This window comes from Euprymna scolopes, chromosome 2, assembly GCF_053919585.1.
Source record: "Euprymna scolopes isolate OS-2025 chromosome 2, ASM5391958v1, whole genome shotgun sequence".
Lineage (NCBI taxonomy): Eukaryota > Metazoa > Mollusca > Cephalopoda > Sepiida > Sepiolidae > Euprymna > Euprymna scolopes.
Genome location: NC_136483.1, coordinates 129,522,181 through 129,541,061, shown reverse-complemented (window position 1 = coordinate 129,541,061; position 18,881 = coordinate 129,522,181). Strand labels below are relative to the sequence as shown.

At 32.1% G+C, this 18,881-nt stretch overlaps 1 protein-coding gene across 6 annotated transcripts in view; it reads right to left on the bottom strand.

The window, feature by feature from the left end:
* The window catches only part of LOC145296030 (uncharacterized), a 67,661-nt gene that overhangs the window by 24,278 nt on the left and 24,502 nt on the right, over window positions 1-18,881 (bottom strand). For 4 of the 6 annotated variants that reach the window (XM_080142085.1, XM_080142100.1, XM_080142109.1 and 1 more), the window contains exon 2: window positions 10,590-10,716. The gene's annotated coding sequence lies outside the window, so the exon portion shown is untranslated. The remainder of the gene's footprint in view (window positions 1-10,589; window positions 10,717-18,881) is intronic. The other 2 variants (XM_080142119.1, XM_080142090.1) reach the window with 1 other exon arrangement.

Here is an 18,881-nt window from a genome sequence, read left to right as displayed (position 1 = left end):
AGTGTGACTGCAGTCACGGAGGCAGGCTGCCAAGGTTGGCATGTGTAATGCTTAGAACTCAAAACCCAACTGATAGGACACGAAAAGGCGACAAATGATCAGGTTCGATCGCGTCTTAATTTGCATATCAATGAGGCTAGACGCTGGAATGAAGGCATATAAGGCTGACAGTCAAGATGTTAGCAGTTGAATTCTGGAAAACTGGACTGAACAGCCCAAGGAAAAGCATTTTTTTTTTTTTAAATTTTTTTTTTTATTACTTTACAGATATCAAGTTTATAATCTGGGCCACTCAATTTTTACACACACACACACACAAATGCACCTGATCACTTGTGATGCCTAACGCTACTTACAGGTAATAATATGGCAAATTGTTTGTGAATGACTAAATTTTATATTACTAACAGAACTAATGTATCAGTGTTGACTGGAGAAATTGAAGAACCCTAGAAACTCCAACTCCAGGCCAATATAAGTATATTTTGATTAATTTTGGCTTAAGGTTAATTAAGAGTTTATTTTATATACCTGTAACCCATTTATTTTAAGTTTAATTTTTAAAAAAAGTTAATTACATTTAAATAAAAACTTAAGTTATGTGTAAATTATCTTCCACTGTGTCAATGCAGCATCCTTTCTATTAATGCAGACCGAAGAAAAAAAAGCATGATTTGAGAAAGTTGTTTGATTCCTGTTATAAAAACGTTTTGTCTGACCAAGGAAATTACACACGACAATAGTGAAACTGCTTATTTAATGCACACAACCCCCCCCCCAAAAAAAAAAAACTAATTAGTTTGTGGAAGATACAATATAAAATAAAATATTTTAACAAATGCGTTTACTAGAAAGTTTACAAATTAAAAAGCAGATTTAATTTTAATTATGTTAAAGTTTTATCTCTGAAAGCAATGAAATGAAAAATGTGTCTTATCAGTTTAATGTCTGTTGTACATGATAGCATGTGTTGGTTGGCTTTTAGAAACTGACTTCTAAACTAACTCTTAGTCCAGGTCTTTATCCCCCTTTCTCTTAAATCAATCCTTATCACTTCCTTCCATGTCTTCTGCCAATTGATTCGGTTACTCCAACTGTTCTACATCCAAATTAAGCACCCTCATCTAGTCTTTTAATGTGATCAAATCAACAAAGACTTCAGTTCTTAACACATCTCTCTTACACTGTTCAGATTAAATCTACCTCTGAGATCAGATTTAGGACACATTACACATCCATAGTATCATTCTCATGTCCTCAACCCTTATTGGCCAGGTTTCATTTTCATACTTCATCACACTGCATATACATATGCCTTGGTTGATAGTGATAACACTGCTGGTTAGTAATGGCATGTTCCCTAAACTTACCCATTTACTCCTAACTCTTCTTATTGCATTGACACTAGCTTTTCCATGAGCTTCAATGATATACACCAAGGTAACAAAATTTCTCAACAACCTCAATAGTTTCATTACCCAAATATACTTTCTTGTTAACCTCTATTGTCTTATACTGCTTGCATACAAACCAGTACTCATTTCTCAACCAATTTGTGATTCTTCTGCATTTATTGCATACTCATTGTTTACAACACAAAAAATTGAATGGCTCTCAACTTTCTATAAACTGAGCAAAGGAACTTTCCTCTTTCTAAAGGTTTCCCAACATTACATTTCAGACCTTCCATTGTTTTACAAGCAAACATTTAATGGTCTGCATAAAAAACATTTCTTCTAAACATATGAAACTTTCCAGACAACACTTCTACGACACAAACAAAAAACAATGAACTCAGTACAGATTTTGGATATACTCCAACTTAAACAAAGATGTCACTAAATGTACCGTTGATTCTCACATGACTTACAACCAGTGTTGGGATGATTATTCAGAATCGGAATCATAACAATCAAAATTTTCTGGAGTATTCAAATTGGTATCGGAAAAATTGGAGCCAAATTTCAGATTCTAAAAACAATATTTTATTTATTTATATAAAAAAAAACCAGTCCATTTTCCATTGCAGATACTAATAAATTTTAAATTACCAATAAAATATATAGATCACAATAATGAATTTAGATAAAAATGGCACAAGTGAATAAATAGGAAAAGAATGGCACAAGTAAAAAATATAAATGAAAATATCAATCCGTTTATCAAAATCTTTGAAAAAATACATCAAGAGAGAGAGAGAGAGAGAGAGAGAGAGAGAGAAAAAGAAAAAAAAAAAAAAAAAAAAAAAAAAAAAGAAAAAAGCTGCACGTGCATGGTCCCCCTCTGGTACTGCATGTGAGATGACGCCATAAAAAAATCATGAAGAAATGATGAATGTGAGAAGTGTGAAGGGCCAACGTTGCCTTCACATTTTCGCCAAGTTTCAGAAAAATCTAATGGATGGGGCAAAAGCTATGGGATAAAAAATGTCATTTTTTGCAATTTTGGGGTATTTGTTACCCCTTTTGATCTCCTAGGAATGCTGAATCCCAGTTGAAAATGGACAAACAATGCAGTTTCACGCCTTAAGACATGTATATTTGAATTCAGCACCATGGAAAAACTACTATCTAGACATACATATCAAGTTTTCGAGTAATATGAAAAACTAGAAAAAGGCATGTTTTTTTAGCTCTTTTAGAGCTAAAAAAAACATGCCTTTTTCTAGTTCTAGTCCCAGAGGGATGTGAACCAGAATTTTGCCAGGGTCACCCATACTGAATTTATAATAAGAACAATGGCCTTCACATTTTGGCCAAGTTTCAGGAAAATCTAATGGAGGGATCAAATGCTATGGGCAAAAAGTGTAATTTTTAGCCATTTTGGAGCATTTTTGACCTCTTTTGAGCCCCTGGGGATGCTGAACCCCAATGTAAATGGATAACGGTGCAGTTTCAGGCCTTAACACATGTATATTTAAGTTGACCACCGTGAAAAACTATTATATAGTCAGACATATAAAGTTTTTGTTGATAAATCTGAAAAAAGAGCCACAAAAAGGAATGTTTTTAGCACTCCCCACGGACGCAAACCAGAATTTTGCCAGGGTCACCCATATTGGATTTATATTAAGAACAATGGGTTTTATATTTTGACCAAGTTAAAAAAAAATCTAATGGATGGATCAAAAGTTATGGGGCAAAATGTGTCATTTTTTGGCCATTTTTGACCTCTTTTGAGCCCCATGGGGGGCACAACGGAAATTTTCGTAAAAATTTTTTTTTTTTTTACTGTGCACATCTATTTAATAAAATAGAATTTGTGGCAACATTTCAGGAAAAACCAATGCACGGTTATTTGACAATAGTCCGGACTAACGGATGTCACTGTAAAATATAGGTCCCTCTCCGATAAATCAGGGGACCAAAAATGAGGACTCTTAGGTACTTCCACTTTTGAAGACGATTATGTGTAAACACCTTGAAAAATTGTAGGAAGCCCTTTTAGAATAGCAGATGAGTTTTGTATATAAATTTAATGTGAAATGATTACTCATTTCCAAGTCTTACTAAATAGCATTTTAAGGATATACAATCAGAATGTTCTTTTTTATTAAGAGATAATATTGCATGCTGTATGGGGGAAGAAGATAAAAAAACCCTTTTTTTACCCATTAGTAAATGGATGTTGTACCCAACAATGACAGATTGTTGCAAACATCTCTACCACTACATGCCAGTGCTCGCTACTGGCATCCAGTGACAGACAATTTCATTTTGGAGCAGTCAAACTTAGGTCAATACTGGCCATGGCTGTCAGTGAACGATAGTGACCAACAATGAGTTGTCAAAACGACTGTCCTACAACACTAATCACCAATAACCACCAGCATCAATAACAGCCAGTGAATTCCAGAAGCTGCCATTACCAGAAAATGCATGACAGTGGAAACCAGATGCTTTTATTTTGACCATTGCCGCCAGTGCCCGCAATTTTTTTGACCTGATAGTGTGGCTACCACTAGCAACTGTTGCCATCTCTCTGTGTTAAGATTTTTTTTAGCTGGTTATCCATAGTCAGTAATTCACGTTGACTCACAATGCACTAGATAATCAAAAGTTATTGGGGGGGGGGGGGGTCACTGCCCATGTTCTGACTTTGGGTTGTTTCCACAAGGCAATGCCGCTAATTTTATATATATAATTAAAGAAATTTTTAAAGTTGTTTAGAGACCAAAATAATTTTTGGAATTTGTTATTAAGTATTAAAAATTGGACAATTTAGTGTGCAAAATGGTTAATATTGTAAAATTGCTGAAGTCCGTTTCTTAAGGTCATCCAATACATGCCAGCATCAATAAAACTAACGTTATGATAATGATGATGTTAATAGTTATCCTCTTGCTGAAGTGTAGTAGTTTAAAAAGTTAGGTGTTAGGACGATTTGGCATATCTTATTCTGGATTTTATGAGATTGTTCTGGGTGTATGCTGGATAACCAATAGTTTTTTTTTTTTGTTTTTTTTACACAGGAGGCCACTCGAGGATAAGAGTTAATGAGTATACATTAGCACATGTGATTATAGCTTGTAAACATAAGTAGTGGAAATTTCGTCAAATTAAGTATAAAACTATTATTTAATTGTTGCCAGATTTAAGTTTTAGAGATGATTGGTCGGATTATGTGACTTTTTTTTTGGTACACAGGCATCAACACATTATCAAGGCCAAGAGGCCACTCGAGGATAAGGGTTAAAGTGTGTACAGTAGCAATTGGACAATATAGTAATCAATTCGGTAAATTTGTTAACTTATATGGAACGGCTCATCAAGAACTTGTTTACGTTAGACTTGAAGACAACCATATTGTAGTCAGTCGGAAAGCAGGAAAACGGAAGACAATTCCACAGGCATGCAGTTCTAAGAAAGAAGCTTTGTTCATGGAATCTACATTTAGGTTTAGGCAGATAAAGAGTAGGGGGGAATTATTGATAGTGTTTTCAGCTAGACGAGTGTTTCTTGTGAAAGTTTGGCGAGGGGAGACCATAGACTGAAGCTCAGTCGAACACTTTCCATGAAAATAACGATACATCAGAGACAAACTCGCAACATCTCTTCTGTGAGATAGAGGTTGCAGCGAAGAGAAAAGGACATCTCCTACGAGGCTACGAAGTCTATTTTGAACTCTATCAAGGCAGGACGTCCTTTCTAGCAGCTCCTGCCCAGATGTGGCAATAGTATTCCATCCTTGGACATACCTGGCTATTATATAGACAGAAAATTGCATCAGCAGTGAGATATCTACTGGATCGATAGAAAGATCCCACCATTTTTCCAGCGGCCTTGGCAACAGATTTGATGTACGTGTTCCATTTAAGATCAGGAGTAACGGTCAAGCCCAGAAGCTTGTCAAAACTTGAGGCCTCCTGAAGACGAGAGCCATTCATTTCAATTGATGTCAGATGTGGATCAGTGTTGATGATGTAAAGAGAGAAGCTTGGTTTTAGATGCATTAAAAGTGACCAACCACTCCTTTCCCCATTGTACCACGTGCTCAAGATCAGAGGAGAGAGAATCGGAGAGAACTTGGTCGTTTACTGTCTTAGATGTGCTACCATAAATGGTAGTGTCGTCAGCATAAATGTCTACAAATGATGTAAGGATGTGATTTGGAAGATCATTAATGTAGATCAGGAATAGAGTTGGGCCCAGGATAGACCCCTGAGGGACTCCAGCATTAATACTGTGAGCTTCTGATTTTTGCCCCTCAACTACTACTCTTATGAACCTATCAGAAAGAAATGATTTAATAATTAAGACATTTCCAGCTATACCATAGCTAGAGATCTTATGAAGTAAACCTTTATGCCATACCCTATAAAAGGCTTTAGATATGTCAAGAGCAATTGCCCTAGAAAGGTTGCCTCCATAGAGAGATTTGCTAATCCTATGAGATATAACTGTAAGCACATCTGCTGTAGATCTAGCAGAACGGAAACCATATTGAGTGTCATTAAGAAGGTTATTTTTGTTTAGATGGTTGACTACTTCTCTATTTAACACAGATTCCAGCAACTTACTCATGATGCACAGGAGACTTATTAGCCTGTACTGAGAGGGGGATGAGCGATCACCTGAATTCTTAAATACAGGGCATACTGATGAGATTTTCCAGGGTGATGAGAAGCTATTCTCCTTAGACAACGTTTAAACAGTTTTGTAAATATGGGCACTAGTTCTGGTTGAAGTTTTTTGAGTACTATAATTGGAATACCGTCAGGGCCGGTTGCTTTACTGGAATCAAGGTTTTTGATTAGCTTGGCAACATCACGTACAGATATATGTATATCACATAGCGTGTTTTCTGATACAGGAGGAAATATTGGGGGTTGGCGGCCTTGGTCGCAAAGGGTAGAATTAGCTGCAAAGTTCTTGGCAAAGAGTTTGGCTTTGTCTGATGCTGACGAGATTACCTCAGGTCCATTGATGATAGTTGGGATAGAGCACACGCTTATTGAAAGTGCGAGAGGTGCATGGCCCTGTCTTCCACCTTGGTACATTAGTCTTGGATAGATGCTCTCTAATCTCACTTATTTCTTCTCCCTGTTCAAGGTCTTTTTTTTCTTGAGTTTTTGTTTCTGTCCCTCTTCTCTTTACTTTTCTAGGTACATTTCATACTTCTGTCTGGCCATGGAGTATAGAAATAATGAGGGGGTTGGTTATTGGCACTTGACCCACCCCTCCTGCTGTCTTGATCTGGTCACTGATGATCCTCTGTGCTACTAGATTCTAATCCTTCATGTTTAACTATTTCCTTGTTTACTGAGAATTCTCTCTCAATACTGGTATAGATTTGAAAGTACTAAAACAGTCCTCACAACTTGAAGCAGCTTGCTATAACAGGGATCAGCCATGTAGGTTGTGAATAGTTGGCCAAGCCGGTCATCTTCAACAATAACGTACATTTTTATATATGAATAAATAAAAAATAAAATTAATATTGAAATTTAGACGTTTTTATTAATATTTATAATTACTAAAAGAAAAACAAGTTTCCTATCTTAAAATGAAGGTTTTTCGTCTCATCCTAAAATACATCTGCCAATTGTTGAGGACCAGAAGTGAAATGTTCCACCTACATCTCATAGAACTTCTTTGACAGAAAAGGGAAAAATGAGAAGTATTCCCTCACATAATTCTTGCGGTTAGAGATTAATATGCGACATGATTTTTTTTTTCTTCATTAATTAACAAGTTCATTTACTTAACATGGTTAAATTTTTAGTTCATTAATTAACCTTGTTTTTTTTTATTGATTGAATAACTGATTATAGCTGTTCAGGTATAGTATTCATGCAGTATCGTTACATTTTCAATTTGTTAATTGATTTGTTTCCTTTTTTGTAAACTGTTTTGGCAATTTCTGGGACTAACAGTTCTTGTGAAGATCATGGTTTAGATATTCATTTTTGTGATTATAATTTAAACAAGTGAAACATGCATGACCCCCTGTGAGTGCACAGTGAACGAGGCATAAAAAAATGACTAAATTCAGCCCCCCCCCCACACACCACCACCAACCTCAAAATTCCCCAGGGGATGTCAAATCATGGTGAAAATGAACAAACGGTGCAGTTTTAGGTCTTAACATATGTAAATTTGAGTTCTGCACCATGTAAAAAAAAAAAAAAAAAAAAAAAAAAAAAAAAAAAAAAAGACTAAGTCCATCATTTGTCCCCCCCCCCTTTAGCCTAAAAAATCCCCAAAGCCTTAACATATTTAAATTTGAGTTCAGCACCATGCAAAAATACTAAATAGACATACACAGAAAATTTTGGACAAATATGGTAAAATAGTTCCAAAAATGGAGTGTTTTTATTAGCCCTAAAAGAGCCCCTGGGGCACACCCAATAGTTATCGCAAAGTACAGACAAACAAAATTATATAGAAATCAGTTAGTTACAACTTTTCAGAAAGTTTTATAAAAATCGAAGGCATCAATTTTTTTTAATAAGCACAAAAGTGTCAATTTTAGCCATTTTAACTAGAAAGGGGGACAACCAGAGTTTTCCCAGAAAATCCATTCTGTTACTTTTTTACTTATATCATCTTTAATGTTTGTGCAAAATTTTTTTAAATTCCAAGGCGTAGTTATTGAGAAAAGTGTGGACAGACGAACGGACAAACAGACAAGGATGAATTTACAGGTGCACTCTCCAATTATTATTTTTCATTTTGTTAATTAATTCGTTTCATTTTTGCCAATTTCCGGGACTATGTCTTTGTGGAAATGAGGCCTTTTTTTTTTTTTTTAATTGAAATATTTTCATTGTTCATCGGATTATTTTAACATCTCAAATATCTTCTCCAAAAAATGCTTATTTTTGCTTAGTCGATGCTAATTATCCCCCTTGCATAATCGTCTCAAACTATATAAGCACCTAATATTTTAATAGTATTTCGATTTTTCACTTCGGCTACATCCATCAAGTATATGGACGGCTTCGATTTCTTGTTCTCTGTCAGTGGAGGAGAAGTCCTTCACGACTGAGACAATTTTTATTTTTGTTCCTTTTCTCCACGTTAAAAAACGACCCTGGTGTCTAACTCTGTCCCGTGGGGAGGCATTGTAAATAGGAACATCAAGTCGTTTTGTAATAAAAGGGACGTAACTCTTCGTTGACAATACCAGAAACAATATGATGCAATTTCAGAAGAATGTATTTATTGATTTTATTTTTAATAGTTATAATAATAATAATAGTTATTTTTAATAGAATACTATCTCCAAGATGCTTTCCATATTTTCAAGGTTTTTTTCAAGGTAATAATAGAAAGAAGGTCTATTTAAGATAAAGTTTAAAATTAAAGACCTTTTCAAGCCTGTGTGAACATTGATATAGACAAATATCAAAATATGTTCAAAAGATGTCAAAAACTAACAACTAACGAATATGTTCCGATCACAAAAATGTGATAGACGTATCAGGAAGAACAAACAAACCAACTGTCAATTGTATATATACCAAACCGAATACCCCCCCACCTCCCCTCAGAATATAAAAACCTAATTCTATTAAATATTTCATTCAATGTCCTTGTAAATTTTATACCAATATTTCTGAATTCATCCAATTTATTCTTAAATTGATTTATTGGATATTTTATTTCATATTATCCAGCTGTAACACCATCTCCCATTTTTTTTCATGGATGCTCCATTAGATTTGGCTCAAAACTTTCTCCTGAGAATTAGTGATAAGGTCAAGAACTAAAGAATGATAGCCTTCTTTTCTCTAGCCTGTTTTTGATATTCTGAACTGTTAATTAGTGCGGAAATTGTTTCCAGGATCAAAGAAATCATGTAAATTGTACATCTTTTTACAGCTACATTTTGTGAAAAATGCCCAAATTCAAGGATAAATCTCATCAAATGCAAGGTTTTTATTTTTAAAAAGATTTTACAAATGTTTCATCCTATGTCATTTCAAAAATCCCAAAGATATCTGCAACGCATCATACTACTCAACTTTCAGATGTGAGATTGTTGGCCCAAACAGTCTCTTGAAAAGTGCCACAACAGTAAACAAGTCAACAGGTTTCCTTTCATTTTTTGATTTTCTAATTACGATTTTGGGATTCTTTGTTCTTGAAAACTTACCTGAATAATTTTACAACCTAAATGAATAATTTTTAGATTCGAAAATTTACAATGCCAAAATTTCTACATGAATTTCATCAGTTTGAAAAATTGGATTTCACTAGCTGAAATTGCAAATTTATCTTAAGTTTTTAAGCCAAATTGTAGTGCCTACAAGAAAGAACAAAAGTTGAGTGGGGGTGCTGGTTGATAAAGAATGGAATATTTGTTATAATAGATTTCTAGTGAACCCGGCTCAGGAATTCGTTATGAAAATAGATTTAAAAAAAAAAAAAAAAAAAATGATTTTGCCAATAAATTCCAATATGCAAAGAAATAAAACAATGTATAAACTATCCCTAACCTCTTTCGCAACTAGGAAGAAAAAAAAAAAAAAAAAAAAAAAAAAAAAAAAATCACTGATGGATTACTACATAACATAATAGAAAAAAAAAAAAAAAAAAATCTATCCTAATTCTATTTCTGTGACCCAGAAAAAAATGAATAAGGAAAAGTGGCTACATTTTTGTGGGTGTCTTGTGCAGAATTTTACTTTTAGTCAGACACACGCAGACAACTAACCTTTATAAAAAGATGCCATTAATTGCTTTTCAATTTCAAGTCAACCCTCATTCTTCACTGAAACTTAGCGATTCAAACCTTTTTCTTTTTGAAAAATATTGTGATTCATCTGTGAACAATGCACACGTTTACATGCATCGTATTGAATGGATATTTTTCCTTTAAAATAGACAACTTGAATAACACACTGAGCAATCCTTGTGATAGGACAAAAGTGTGTCACTAGTTTTAATCCTAACAATTTACTTATGCATCTTGATGGAATACTTGCTTACACTTCTTGGTATTTTCTAAAAGGAAATTGAAATACTAATAAGGCCCAACATCACTAATCCTGTGTACCAATATGATTTAGTTGTAATTCAATGAATATGTTTATAGCAATAACATACACTTTTACATAACCAAACTAGAAAAGCTTAAGTTACCTGTTCTGCTTTTGAAAAATCCAAGAAGGGATAGATCCAGAAAGTCAACTGATTCGGGCCGTCAAGAGTTGAATGTTTTATAAGTGTTCACAAGATTTTGGTTAATCACACAATTTTCTTGTTTCTTCTTTGGAGAAAACATGAAAAAGACAGAAAAGAAAATGTAATAAATTAATAACAATGGCTACACAGGAGAACATTTTACAAACTGAGGATGTTATTGCTTATGTCGATAGGAAGTCAGCATCAAATTCAGACATTTTTTTTATAATCAAGTCAGAAGTTATTTGTTTTTTTCTTTTCAATCACCTGGAATTGTAAATTAAAAATATTTCAACTAAGTTGCAAAAATTAATTTATTCTTTTAAAGTTGAGCATGTCTTCCCCATCCTAAATTCTTATCAGAAGGATTATTCCATTGGGTATCACAATCTAGGCTGGTTTTGTATGTGAAAAAAAAAGAGAGGAGGCAAATATAGTGAAGGCCTATTTGGATAAAATTTGAATGTAAACAAAATATTACCTTTTCTCTTCATACTCTTAATTCTTTTTTTTATTAAGACTATTAACAAATTAGGTCACAATTTTTGATAAGTGATTTTTTTTTGTAAAATAAAATAAAAAAAAAAACAAAACAAAACAAAAAAACACACTTATTTCAAAAAAAATTTCTTCAAAGTTCTTATTCTATATTTGCTGTCCCAGGATTCTTCCGGTCACGAGTCATTGAATATGGAACAGAAACCTTTGGGTCGCTGGTAGTCTATGATCTATTTTAATGTATGAAGTCATGAAATGGTTCAATATCAGAAAATAGATATGTCTTCAATCAAGTGAATAATTAACAGTTATTAATAGACTCAATGTGTATGTATGAAAGTGTAGTATACTTAACAAAAAAGGGGAGAAGGATGAAACAAATAAACAATTGTTATGAAACAATATAAAATGTAATATTTTATCGACTTGTACAGTTTAAAATTTTTGGAAACATTTGTAAGTTTTCTTATTTCAAAATTATTTTATTACTTTCACTTTTATTACAGAGTTGGCAAGGTGTTATCTAATTCTCCTGAGCATCTACAGTGTTGTGCCATCAGATATATACATGTTTCCTGCTCCAAGCCTGTTCCCTCTAGAGTATATGATCTGCTTGGATTAGATCTGCTGTCTACTTGTCGGAATGTAATAGTTGCCTGCAGAGATTATTTCATGGTTCTTACCCCACCGCAATGCTTAAATACCGCCCTGTGCTGCGGTTGAACAGAACCTGCAACAATATATATTCACAATAGACTCTCTGCATAATCACACTAGTGTTTGCTGAGAGATGTACTCGTGATCGCCTTTCGTATTGTGTTCTGTAGTCCTGAATATGCTGTCTCAGAATTGTGTGAATGAATATGTATCACATTTTCAGAGTTTTATATTGGCTAACTATCATGATGTTCCTAAGTTTTATGTAATCCCTAATTAGCTTAGTAGTCACTGTTGCAAACGGTTTTATGACCATAGCTTAAGAAAAAAGAAAAGAAAAAACTTTTACCGATGTTGTCAATCAAAATGGTGATTTTTTTTTTTACAGGAGCACTTTAAACAAAATAAACTAACAGTACCACTCACCCTAAACCTGAGGTAGTTTTCATTTCTTTTCTTTTAGTAACCAAAAAATTTTGAGCACCATGTTTAAAGAGAACTAGATTAAAAATGGTAAGAACAAATTCATAAATAAAGTTACAATCAGTATTGACAAATGACACTTATATAGAAAAGTAAATTAAATGTTAGCATAAAATACTCAGTAATTCCTCATTGTCATTAAGAATCAGAAGCATGACTTTTAGGAAGAGATTAGCGTTGGGATGATTCTTAAATTTTTTTTTGATTCCAATTCCAGGGAAATGTTGATTAACGATTTTGATACCAAGTACGATTCCAATTCCTGTGGAATTGTTGTTTTGAAATATACCATTATATAATCAAAGGTTTTTGTGTAGCGAAAAAGTGGAAATACAATTAAGGGAATTTCGAAAACGATTTGATTTTTTTCGAAAAATTTCTTTCATTGAAGATAAAAGTCAAAACAAATATTTTTACCATGAATTAAACATGCACCATGAAATTTCAGGTGATATTTTATATATTAAAAAATATAAAGAAAAAGTGGGTTTGTTTTACTGTACACAGATTCAAAAAAGTTGTCATAAAACAAATATAGAACAAATAAATGTTATCAAAGGCAAGATAAGTTACTTTTCTACCTAACTGGATATGTTTTTAGTGTTTTTACTTAATGTAACATGTTTATTCAGCTTGAAAAACATAGTGTTTACCGATGTATTGGAAAATTAAAAATGCCGCCCAACTCTCTCTTTGACACGGTAGGTTTTGGAAAAGGAATTAAAAATAAAATAAGCAAAGTACTGTTAGAAACTCATTCAATATATGTCACCATGACATAAGCTGACATATATTTGGCGGGTTTTTAATAGTTATTTTGTCTAGTTTTTTTTTTATTTATAACTCCTTTTCCCAAACTTACCGTGTCAAAGAGAGAGAGAAAGTTGGGCGGCATTTTTAATTTTCCAATACATCAGTAAACACTATGTTTTTCAAGCTGAATAAACATGTTACATTAAGTAAAAACACTAAAAACATATCCAGTTAGGTAGAAAAGTAACTTATCTTGCCTTTGATAACATTTATTTGTTCTATATTTGTTTTATGACGACTTTTTTGAATCTGTGTACAGTAAAACACACCCTTACTTTTTTTCTATAGAAATAAAGCGGTAAATTAAGACATTAAATAAGAATAAACATTAAAGGACGATAAATATATAATTATATAATAAAAATAAATATAGAAATACACCAATTTATTAAGATTTAAAAAAATAACATCATTATTGTTAAAAATATTTTTAAAAAGTCAAATAAATAGGAATAATTTGAGACGATTGAATATAAAAGGTTAAAAATTTAATCAAAAATTTAGTTATTTTTAAATTTCATTTAGAACTAAGAATATTCTAGAAAGTGGAATAAAAACAATTGAAGCTGCAAAAACAAATTTTACAGAGTTATCGAAGATAAAGAGAAAATAAAACAAAAAAATGAATATCAAAAGATAAACAAAACATGTTATTCCCCTTGAAATTTGATGTTATTGTATTTTTGTTGAATTAATCAGGATTTACTTTTTCAGGTTTGTTTTTAAATTTTTGATAATTGGGTGAAGTTGAGATAAGTAGGTCCCGCAGACGAACCTCGCTCTGACATTCGGAAAATTTAGGTTAACAACCGGTGAAGCTACCAAAAAGTAACCCTTTTGAATGAAGATGGAATAGAAATATTTTTTAAATTAATGTCTTAATTTTACTTAAAAACAAACTGTAAACAAAATATTTTAGAAAATAATTTCTTAATTTTAAATAAAAATTGATTGTAAAGAATTTTTTTAAAAAGAATTATTGAAAAATATTGCAGTGTTTACATAGCTGGTTCTTTGGAATAATAGGGGCGCCTGAAACCTCTCTTCCAAAACGAAAAAAAGCTTTAGTGTTTTTACTATTTTAAAGCGTTATTTATTTATTTTTTTTTTTAAAGTTTGAAACACAAGTAGTGGCCAGTTAACTTAGAACAACAAGTGCACATGGCGGAAATTCTTTAGGGTTTAAATGTATTGTAATGCTTTTATTGGGGGTCAAAAAACGGTTTTCAGCCACCATATTACTTGCCTCCCCACGAGGGCAGAGTTAGACACAAGGTCGGTTTTTAATGTAGAGAAGCATTTATTACTAAAAAATGAAATGGTGAAATATAAAAGCAAGTTAAGCTACAAGTTAAAAAAAAAATTTTTTTTTTAAATTCCAAGAATTAAAGAAAGAAGAAGAAGAAAAAAAAAAAAAAAAAAAAAAAATCAAAGAACTTTCGAACATTCATTACTATAAACATAATGAAGTGAAACATAACGAACAAGTGAAAATAAAGGCAAGAAGATAAGTCAACGTAAAAAGAAATTTGTATTCATAGAGGTTAATTTACTTTCTATATCCATCATTCAAAGGGTCAATAATGGTAGAAGCACCGGTGTCACATTTCACGTGACCTAACTGTTTAGATTTTTCAGAACGAGGTTTGTCTGCTGGACATACTTATCTCAGCTGCATCTTTCATTCATTTACTAATGGAAGAGTGTCGGTAAAAAAAAACTTGCCCTTTTTTTAATTTAATTTTTTTTTTTTTGTAAGTTACTAATTGGAAAAACCACTGATTTTTAACATGATTTACCCGCAATGAGAGCACTGTAAAATATTTTTTCATAGACTTGACAGTTAGGCTGTTTTATACATAAATAAATTTTGCTTACAAATGAAAACAATGTTACCTCGCAACCCCTAAAGTTTCAGTGCAAGTGCAAACACATAACTAATCATGGGCCTCAAAGTTTCGAAACCGACAGCGCCTATGTATGTGACGGAATAAGAAAACTCATTAAGATAAATAAAGATTACCTTTGAAGTAGTTATTAAAATTCTTGTACATCATATTAAATATGTTATGAAAAGTTCTATGACGTTTTGGTATTTCTACACTTTATTGCCAAAACTGGAGACGCCATTTTATTTCACGCATCTGTCGTTGAAATTCAAGGGAGAAATCAGTATTTTAAACTATAACTGAAGCATGAAAAACAAAATTAAACTAGATAATGATTTTTCGGTTTCATTTAAATTAATTTGTTGTTGACCCTTCAAAATTGCTTTAATTAAAAAAATGTTTCATTAAAATTATTTGTTCGAAAAAACAAAAAAACAAACAAACAACAAAAACTATTTTATAAAAATCCAATGTTGCTTTCATTACAAAATTATTTTATTAAAATTATATTTTCTTACGCAAACTTTTCAATAAATGTTTTTACAATTATATTTTGATACATTTTTATACAGTAAATGTTTTGGTTTTCAAATGGCGCTCGCCCAGTTTAGACAATTATGAATGTCCTTTTCATTTTTTTTTTTTTCTTTATTAAAAACAAAAAGAAATATATATATATATATATATATATATATATACACACACACACATATATACATACACGTTTCATGAAAATATTTCCCGTTTTCATTACTTAAATCGAAACATTTCCAATTAAAAAATTACAGATACATGTTCTTTCACTTTCTTTACTTTTTTCATAGTTCTTTCCGGAAGTAATTATTATCTAGTATAATTTTTTTGTTATTTATTTCTAACTTTGGTCATAGTTTAAAATACTGATTTCTCCCTTGAATTTTAACGACAGGTGCATAAAATAAAATGGCATCTCCAGTTTCGATGATAAAGTGTAGACGTACTGACGTTTTTATCATAAATTTTTAACAGCATTAATTTGGCTTCAAACAAACAGTTCAACTTTAAAATATAAGAAAAACGTAATGAAAGAATCGTAAATCTAAGGTATTTTTTAATTATGTGATTCCGATTCCCTCCAAAATACACGATTCTTACGATTAACGATTCCGATTAATCGTCCCACAAGTAAAAGAGATGTAAATCAGAAAACAAGAACTGATGTCTGGTGCTTTTGAATGTTTATATTTTAGCATGCAAACAGAATCACAATTGATAAACCTCAAATATGTTCAAGCACAACCAGTCTGCAGCTTGGTTGGGAAAAATACCAAACTTGAGCACAAGTCCACGGACAACATGCAAAATATCTTTAAAAAAGAACCACTCAACAAGAAGTTCTTGTGAAATTCTGCATCCAAGAAAAGATTATACAAAATGAAAGAAAAGAGTGTCAAGCTTCTACTGGTGTTATCAACCATGGTAGTTCTGTAAAGTCTGTTAAAGAAATACAACTGGTTTTAGGAAGTGGCTAGGTGTCAAGATCAATATCAATACAATATTAATGGAAGCTGTTTTCAATGACCCTGTAAGAATTCAGTCAATTCATCTCCATTTCTAAAACAGCGGTAGAACCATTTCAGAATATTTTTATTTACCAGTGCAAAGGACAATGGGTATACAAACTTTATACATTGGCCAACATTATATTTCCATCCAGTGCAGTAATCAAATTTTTAACTCAAATCAAATGCGGAAATGACTATTTCCGATGGCCTTTGTCAGACAATATTGCATAGGTGGAGTCAACTTTTATCCATTTTAATATAATGCCTATTTCAAGTGATAGTAGGAATCAGAATGTTCCAGATATGTTTATTATAGTAGAAGACCATTTAAAAAAAATTTCTTGAAATCATATACAGATCTTTAGTTTAATAAAGTCAACTCTGCTGGTCGAAAATGGTTCACAAGGATACTGCTTCTTATCTAAGGCGGCAATCATTTTAATTGAAAAGTTAGCCAATAAGTAGCATCAAGATAATCTCTTATCAACAGATTTCAAACGTTCTTTCTATTGTTCCATCTTTACAAAATTGATTTGACAAAATTTAAAGAACTATGTGAATTAGCTTCTTTCAATCTGTGTGACAACCATATCTTGTATGAAACTCCTCATTATTCAACAGTTTCTTAGTCTGGACAATTTGTCGAAAAAAAAAAAAAAAAAAAAAAAAAAATCACCTTAGAAGCAAATAAGGATATTCAAAGCTACTTTCAATTTTTATTGAGAAAACCAGATCCAATACTACTTCTCTGAATTTAGTAAATTTTAGCAGATTCACAACATTTGGCAATATGGCAAAAATAGGACAGTTTGGCTGCAAAACCAGCTTTAATGGGCAAATATTAATAAGAATGTGTTTTCATTATATTCAGCTTGATCACAGTTCTCAAAAGAATTAAAAAGACACAAAGAAAACTATTACTGACTGTGCTTCAATTATTTCCAAAATGTTGCTGTCTGGGCTCACTGTGGATGGGAGAACAGGAAAAGAATGAAGATGGGACTATAGGGAAGAAAAAAAAAAATTGAAAGAGTAAAGGGAGAAAACTTTCTCGTATATTGGTCAATATTAACTAAAACTAAATGTTTTATTTTAATAAAAAGAACTTTTGGTCTATGACGTATTGACCCTTGAAACATACAACTAAGACATTATCTAGGCAAACATTATCTTACAGTAACAGTGAAGTGTACAAAATTTAATCTCTATATGAATAATATTGTTAGCGTTTCTTGCCTCAAAATGATTACATCTTTTGTATAGAAATCAATTTATGGAAATCAAAAATGAAATAGTTTAAAACAAAGAGCAATACACACTTACTTTCATAATTAAATTTCTATCTATATTTTTCAATATGATATTTAACATATCTGGAATTATTTTTCTCTAAACTCTATACCCAGAGAACGCCAGATAATGACAGCTAGTTATTAATATAATAACGTGAAAGTCTGGAGAAAAAAAAAAAAAAAAATCAACAAAAATGAAAGAATGAACAAGATGTTGCGAGTAGAAAGTGAAGAGAATTTCACTATTTACCTGTTTTTGTACCTTAAAACTGGCTCAGTTTGATACTTAATATTAAGAAACCATAATTAGGACTCATTCATATCACTATCTGCATGCTTCAGGCTGATTTGTATCAGCATATGTATCATACAATAAAGAGTGTGTATACACCATACAATACAGAGTTTGTATAGACATACAGAAATCTTTAAAATATGTACGCCTTCGATTATTTGAGGCAAAGAATTTTTATAAGCCAAATGCTTTTCCTGACATCAACCCATTCCTTACAAAAAATACTATTAATCCTAAATCCAGCCTCCATTTCTAACAACTTCTGAACAGATCAAGAAAGAGAGTAGTTATTAGAAAACAAATTACTATTTACACAAATTTGTATGGTGGATTAATTTGTTCTGTCACTGCTGCAAAAATACACAAAACTAGGCGATAAAATATGGTAACCTCTTTGATATACTCAAGAAATTTGGAGATTGGATGGAACACATGAAACGTGAGTTTAGACACGCAAATGATTGGAGCATTCAGTTACTAGATCAACTTCAAGTAATGTGAAAGATGCTGTTGGGAGTTAACTTGTGAGTAGACTATAAAAAAAAAAAATGGCTCTGAAGAAATAGGATGACATGGTGGTGGAATGCAGAAATTGAGAAGTGTATCAACGTGGAAATGATGGAGCGAGTGGGAAAAAAAAGTTTAGTGAATATGGATATGAATGTGGTGACAAAAAAGGACTGCACTCTCCTAAAGTTCAACCCTTCCTCACTGTGATAAGGATAGTGCTAACAAATCAGTGTCATTGACAGGCTCTTGTCTAACTAGTAGAGCATTAT